This window comes from Babylonia areolata, chromosome 19 (assembly GCF_041734735.1).
Source record: "Babylonia areolata isolate BAREFJ2019XMU chromosome 19, ASM4173473v1, whole genome shotgun sequence".
Taxonomy (NCBI): Eukaryota; Metazoa; Mollusca; class Gastropoda; order Neogastropoda; family Buccinidae; genus Babylonia; species Babylonia areolata.
In genome coordinates, this window is record NC_134894.1 from 55,065,130 (window position 1) to 55,072,629 (window position 7,500).

The 7,500-nt window shown below is 40.3% G+C and overlaps 1 protein-coding gene across 1 annotated transcript in view; it reads right to left on the reverse strand.

The window, feature by feature from the left end:
- Positions 1-7,500, reverse strand: part of LOC143293861 (adenylate cyclase type 1-like) — a 378,538-nt gene that overhangs the window by 45,657 nt on the left and 325,381 nt on the right.

Consider the following 7,500-nt stretch of genomic DNA (forward strand, 5'->3'; position numbering starts at 1 on the left):
AAAATGTATGTACGCAGTGTGTGTGTGTGTGTGTGTGTGTGTGTGTGTGTGTGTGTGTGTGTGTGTGTGTAGTCATGTTTTGGTGTGTGTATGTAACATAGATGTAATGTTTTATGTTAACAAAGCGTTTTTGTAAAGCACCTAGAGCAGATTTCTGGATAGTGTGCTATATAAGTATCCATTATTATTATTATTATTATTACTACTACTACTAATCGTGATGATGACTAAGTATCAAGTATAACTCTTTTTGTCACAACAGATTTCTCTGTGTGAAATTCGGGCTGCTCTCCCCAGGGAGAGCGCATCGCTACACTGAGAGAGCCACCTTTTTTTTTTCCTGCATGATGTTTAAAAAAAAAAAAATTGTTTTCTTATCGTAGTGAAATTTTCTACAGAATTTTGCCAGGGACAACCCTTTTGTTGCCGTGGGTTCTTTCACGTGCGCTAAGTGCATGCTGCTCACGGGACCTCGGTTTATCGTCTCATCCGAATGGCTAGCGTTCAGAACACCAATGAAGGTCTAGTGGAGGGGGAGAAAATACTGGCGACTGAGCCGTGATTCGAACCAGTGCGCTCAGATTCTCTCGCTTCCTAGGCGGACGCGTTACCTCTAGGCCATCACTCCACTCCACATGATGATGATGATGATGATGATGATGATGATGATGATGATAAATAAATGCTAAATAAAGACTGTGATAGCACGTGCCATGTGAAATAAAGACGATGGATGGATGTATGACTGGTCCTTAGATGTTGGATGTCTTTTCTGAGATGCTGGATGCTAAATAAAGACAGTGAATAGAATAACGATAATAATGATGACGATGGTGGTGATAATAGTGAGTACAAACATGGCTGGGACAAAAGTTGTTTGCTATTTTTTTTCATCGGCACAGATCAAAGAGACAGCCCTCCATTAGCGAGGTGAGAGTGAGTAATGTAATTCATGAAGCCTAAAGAAAACAAACGCTTCCAAGTCGAAAATTTGCCGGACAGTTTATATTATATCTTATTTCATGTATCCATGTTTTGACAACGCCAACTGGATGTCAGTTTGTTTGATAGTGTGTAAACCAGCCGACTGCAAGAGGCTATCAAAGGAATGATTATGTCAGGAGTGAGTGCCATAATCAATAAAACGATAATACCAATGATGATAATTATCATGTATATGAAATTTATACCCACGAAAACCAAACGAACGAGGTAAAAAAAAAAAAAAAAAAAAAAAAAGGCGTAATGAACGGAACAGAGGGAAAGAGGCAGGGAACTAGCGACAATGAGTATGTGGGCTAGAAAGAAATCGAACTTGTTTCGTCCTTAAAAAAATGTCATTTCTTATCATTTTTTTTAAAACACCATAGACATTTCCTTGGAACTTAAGAAAAAAAGAAAAAGAAAAGAAAAAAAGAAAAGAGACAACAATACCCTTCCAGTAATATATATATATATATATATATATATATATATATATATATATATATATATATAGAGAGAGAGAGAGAGAGAGAGAGAGAGAGAGAGTATAATAAATGTAGATAAGCTAGACAGACAGACAGATAGAGAGAGAGAGAGAGAGAGAGAGAGAGAGAGAGAGAGAGGGAACAACAAAGAGACAGAGACAGAGACAGACAGACATAGAGAGATTTCCATTCGTCACAGTCCTCTATTATAAGAGGAAGCGGGAGAGAGGGCGTGGGGTGGGGGGCGGAAAGGTTTCAACTATGAAAGAGGAAAGTTTGGGTAGGAATGGAAGAAGGTGGTTGTGGTTTGGGACGATGGAGAGACAAGACATTTCAATGGGAAAACTGTCTGCTTAATAAAACAAACAAACAAACAAACCCCCCCCAAAAAACAGCACCATCTCTAATGAAGGTGGTTGTGGTTTGGGGTGATGGAGAGACAAGACATTTCAATAGGAAAGTTGTCTGCTTAATCAAAAAACAACAACCCCAAAACAGCACCGTCTGCAAGCTGGGATCGTTATAGTACGGACCACAAAAAACAAAAACAAAAAAACAACAACAAAAAACAAAACTGAAAGTACACAGCTTCAATAACTGGGGCAAAGTTAAGAAGGTGGGGGAACAACAGGACCAGTCTGCAGAGGTGGAGGAGTCTCAAGGCGGCAAATAATATTAACTAAAACAACAGAACAGACAATTCATAGCAGAAAAAGAAAAAAAACACAAAGAAAACTACACTAGGTTGTTTGAGTCAACAGAACCAAGGGTCCATGAGCCGAGGACCATTCCTCCCTGTCTCTGCCAAACATGGATCAGGAGAAGACAAATGAAGCAATGTTTTTTTTTTTTGTCGGTGCCAGCCATTCTCAGCAGCTGCCGGTTTCCATCTCTGAGACTTTTCAGCCAGGGTATACCAAGTGTGTTTGTGTGTGTGTGTGTGTGTGTGTGTGTGTGTGTGTGTGTGTGTGTGTGTGTGTGTGTGTGTGTGTGTGTGTGTGTGTGTGTGTGTGTGTGTGACAAGTAGATGAATAAATATGTATATATATATATATATATATATATATATGTATAATATATACATACATACATATATATATATATATATATATATATATATATATATAGAGAGAGAGAGAGAGAGAGAGAGAGGGTGCTGCGAAGGGGAATTATGGCTTCACCTGGACGCAGTAGAAGGTTCATAACAGGGGCCCAAAATAAAACTCAGTCACCAAACAAAAATGACACCCCTCTTCCCCGCCACCCCCTCCCCACCCTCACGCCCCCACCCTCATTCCTCTCGCAAAAAAAAAAAAAAGACACCCATCTTCATCGGAGGTCCTCTTTAATTCTAGCCAAGCGATGGTTTCAATTTGAGCTTCATGGAGGTGTCAAAACGTGCGAACTGACCAGTATACGCCACAAGACATCTCAAAAACAGAGAAAAAGAGCAGATGCCATATAACTTCACAACAAAACCACAATGCACTGGCAGCTTGCCGTAATTATATTTGTATAAGATAGTAACTAAATTAAAATAGAATAAATAAACAAAATAAACACATATATAGGGGGATACATTAACTCTTTCCATACGAACGGCGAAAGAGACGACGTTAACAGCGTTTCTCCCCAATTACCACCATCAAAATATTACAAGCGGAAGGCTCTTACACTGAAGAGGTGAATGTTGACAAAGAATACCACAATTCTGACGACGGAAGCTAAAGGTTGGGTCATTCAGACACCCACTGGACATCCGAGAGGTCTGTGTAGAGGAGAAGAGAGGACTGGCCGTACTGAGTGAGTTAAAAAAAAAAGAAAAAGTTATGACAAAACGAAAGTTGAGTGGAAGGCAAAAGGTTGAATTAACAGAATAAAAAAAAAAATAAAGGGGCCAATTTAGTTTCATGAAATAGGGCCAAGATAAAACTCAACCACATGTTTGAAAAAGCGTGAGTGAGTGAGTGAGTGAGTGAGTGAGTGTGTGTGTGTGTGTGTGTGTGTGTGTGTGTGTGTGTGTGTGTGTGTGTGTGTGTGTGTGCGTGACTCTAAATCTGACTGAATGTCACAGGAAACGAATGATGAGCGCCTTATGGCAGCTGTCAGTTGGCTCTACCCAGGTGGGCAGCCTGTTGTGCAAATGACTCCGTGTTTGTAAAGCGCTTTTAGCTTGGTCTCCGACCGATGATAGGTGTTATCCATATCATCATCATCATCATCACCATCATCAACATCAACCACATGAAAATAAACACCCCGAAAAAGAGTGCTAAGCTTCTGCAAAAGTCTTTCACGGTAGCAACCAAAGTAGGAGATGGGCATTTAAAAGAAGAAAAAAAAAGCAGCAAAACTCTACAATCACTCAAAGTATAAAGACGTAAAATCAAAGACAGAAGAAAAGACTCTGAGCCGAGGTGATAGCTGGTGAAAGAAGATAAGATAAGATAAGATAAGATAAGAATAACTTTATTATCTCCAACTGGAGAAATTTGGTCAGGTGCATTATCACAACATAGACAAGTAAACAACATGGGGACCATAACTGCAAAAGCCAACAACAGCCCCTACAAATATTACGAAGATACAAATGTAAAAAATATCACATACATCGTTTCATACATACATCCACACACTGCAGGTAATAACTAGTATTCTTAATGTAAAAACAGAAAGAATTAAGAAACATTATTTGAATATAATCATAAACATAGCCTACTATACTGCACATTGATTATAATAGACAGATATGATAAGAATAAAGATGAATTGCGGAAAACCACAACCAGATAATCAGCACACACCCGCACCCCACCCCCCCACCCACCCACCCCACACACGCGGATAACTTGATTAAACAAGAATAATAAACATATGTTCTCAAATAAAAGCATGACTGGGAGGGACTCTGCAGAACTAGAGTTCCATTTCTTTTCCAAGTGGTTCGTACGTGAGGATGCTTTAGGACACCAACGTGAATGAATGTTCTGCTCACAGGATGGGGCCCAATACTCTTCTTCGTTCGTAGGCTGCAACTCCCACGTTCACTCGTATGCACACGAGTGGGCTTTTACGTGTATGACCGTTTTTACCCCGCCATGTAGGCAGCCATACTCCGTTTTCGGGGGTGTGCATGCTGGGTATGTTCTTGTTTCCATAACCCACCGAACGCTGACATGGATTACGGGATCTTTAACGTGCGTATTTGATCTTCTGCTTGCATATACACACACGAAGGGGGTTCAGGCACTAGCAGGTCTGCACATATGTTGACCTGGGAGATCGGAAAAATCTCCACCCTTCACCCACCAGGCGCCGTCACCGTGATTCGAACCCGGGACCCTCAGATTGACAGTCCAACGCTTTAACCACTCGGCTATTGCGCCCGTCGGGGCCCAATACGATATGCAAGGCATACACCGGGGCACCTAGGACAGCAAAGATGGACAGAATGTTCAGACACAGACGACATAATGGCCACTAAAAAAAAGCAAATGATAGTGGTAAGGTGATAATACATCAACCTGAAAAAAAGACGAAAAAGTAAATTAAAAAAAAAAAAAAAAGTGAGACTTGGAAAATCACACTCCTTAAAATACACCCTCAAAAATATCTACACAGCCTGTAACGTAATCAGAAATGGAGCGAACGCATCACAAAACAAAACAACAACAACAACAACAACAACAAAAAGTGACTAAAAACAGTCAATCATAATGAATAAATCACAACGACGAAAATTTCCCGTTACGACACAAGTTATGTGGTCATAGAGGAGGGAGCATGAATTATTATTATTATACAGAAGGAACAAAGTTTTGAAAAGTAATACTGGGCAAGAAACGGAAGAAATCTGACGGCAGGAAAAAAGCAAGACGGTAAAAGAGAGGGGAAGAAGGGGGAGGAGGGGGTGCGTGGGGGAGGGGGGTGGGGGTGGGGGTGCCTAGACAGCGAGAGAGTAAAACGACAACGATCGGGTTTCGTTGGAAATGTCTTAACAAGGGAGAGAACCTCGTCTTCTGTGCGTCCAGCAAGGGCCTGCAACTGACAGAGAGTTCACGTCACATCAGTCAACTTCATTTTTGACAGAGAGAGAAAAAAAACACACACTTAAAAACGAAAAAGAAAAGAATGAACAACTGAAGTAACGAAACGAAATAAAATGCAGAGAGAGAGAGAGAGATAGAGAAAGTTGAATAGATGCAAACACACACACACACACACACACACACACACACACACACACACACACACATACATACACACACACACACACACACACACACACACACACACACACACACACACACACACACACACAGAGATGAAAATGAATCTATTGGTTTGAAGCAATGCGGTAATCAGAGACATGGCAGGGGGGAATGATGAATTCAGATACGTAAACGCATCTATTTGGAATGATATGATCAAAACGACAGTGACTGTGCAATTTCAATGTTGAAAACTGAAATGAAAAGAAAAACAACAAAGAAAAAAAAACAAAACAAAAAAACAAACAAAAACGCATGCCCATTAAAGCTCATATAAGTTACACATCTCTCCATACATACTCAGACAGAGTTATAATAACGATATTTCATTCAGAAACACGTAAAACAACAACAACCACCACCACACACACATTTAATCAAAGGAAAGAAAGAAATTCAAATCATAGCCAACTACGAACGTAACAATAATAATTATCATCATGAACTTACACAAAAGAAAGTAAGACAACTGCATTGCTTTTTAAAACACTAAAAACACCAAATAGTTCAAACCAAGCTTTTTTTATTTTATATATAACCAAGTATCTAGTAACATTACAGAAAGGACATTTTTCAGAATACTGTTGTCGATGAGGCTGTATGAGAGTGGGGGACAGGATGCAACAACTGTTCCTCAGTCAATGATACATTGCACGAGATATATCAAATATGATATGCAGCATGACGTCTTCACATTCAACGTAACTGCTGCCGCCCTTGTCTGCACTGCACACTTCTCAGTCGAATGTCTAAACTGATTTCCCAGTACAAAAGTACATCTCTCTCTCTCTCTCTGTAAATCGGTGCCCGTGATGGGGCAGTTCATATATATATATCTGTATCTCTATCTATCTCTCTATATATAGAGAGATAGATAGATAGGCCTCCAGTCTAGTTGACGCCGGGACACCATCGTGACAGGAAGTGTAGAGTGCAGCCTTGGCACATTGCCCAAAACCTAAATGGACTTCCATAGCAGCATCGTCATCATCGTCATCGTCATTCTCCTCCTCCTCCTTTATCATCTCTCTCTCTCTCTCTCTCCATATATATATATATATATATATATATATATATAAAGCTGCCCCATCATTTGCACCGATATTTTTTTCTTACAATTTGATGATGAAGGAGGAGAATGGTAATGATGACGATGTTGCTATGGAGGTCCATTTAGGTTTGGGACAAAGTGACCAGGTTGTACTCTGCGCTCGCCCTCTCTTTCTTTCTTGTATCTGTATTTCCTTCACCCCCCTTCTCCTTTTAAAAACGCCTTTCTTCCATTTTTAGACCTGTACAAAAGAGTATTGCTTTCTCATTCTGTTAACCTCCGGAAATAGGTGTCATTCATTCCTTCATTATTTCTCTGTGTGTCTCTGTCTCTCTCTCTCTCTCTCTGTTTCATAACCATCCTTCTCAATAATGACTCAGTGTAATCTCTCTCTCTCTCTCTCTCTGTGTTTGTGTGTGTGTGTGTGTGTGTGTGTGTGTGTGTGTGTGTGTGTGTGTGTGTGTGTGTGTGTGTGTGTGTGTTTCATAACCATTCTTCTCAACGATGACTCAGTGTAATCTGTGTGTGTGTGTGTGTGTGTGTGTGTGTGTGTGTGTGTGTGTGTGTGTGTGTGTGTGTGTGTGTGTGTGTTTCATAACCATCCTTCTCAACGATGACTCAGTGTAATCTCTCTGTGTGTGTGTGTATGTGTGTGTGTGTGTGTGTGTGTGTGTGTGAGTGTGTGTGTGTGTGTGTGTGTGTGTGTGTG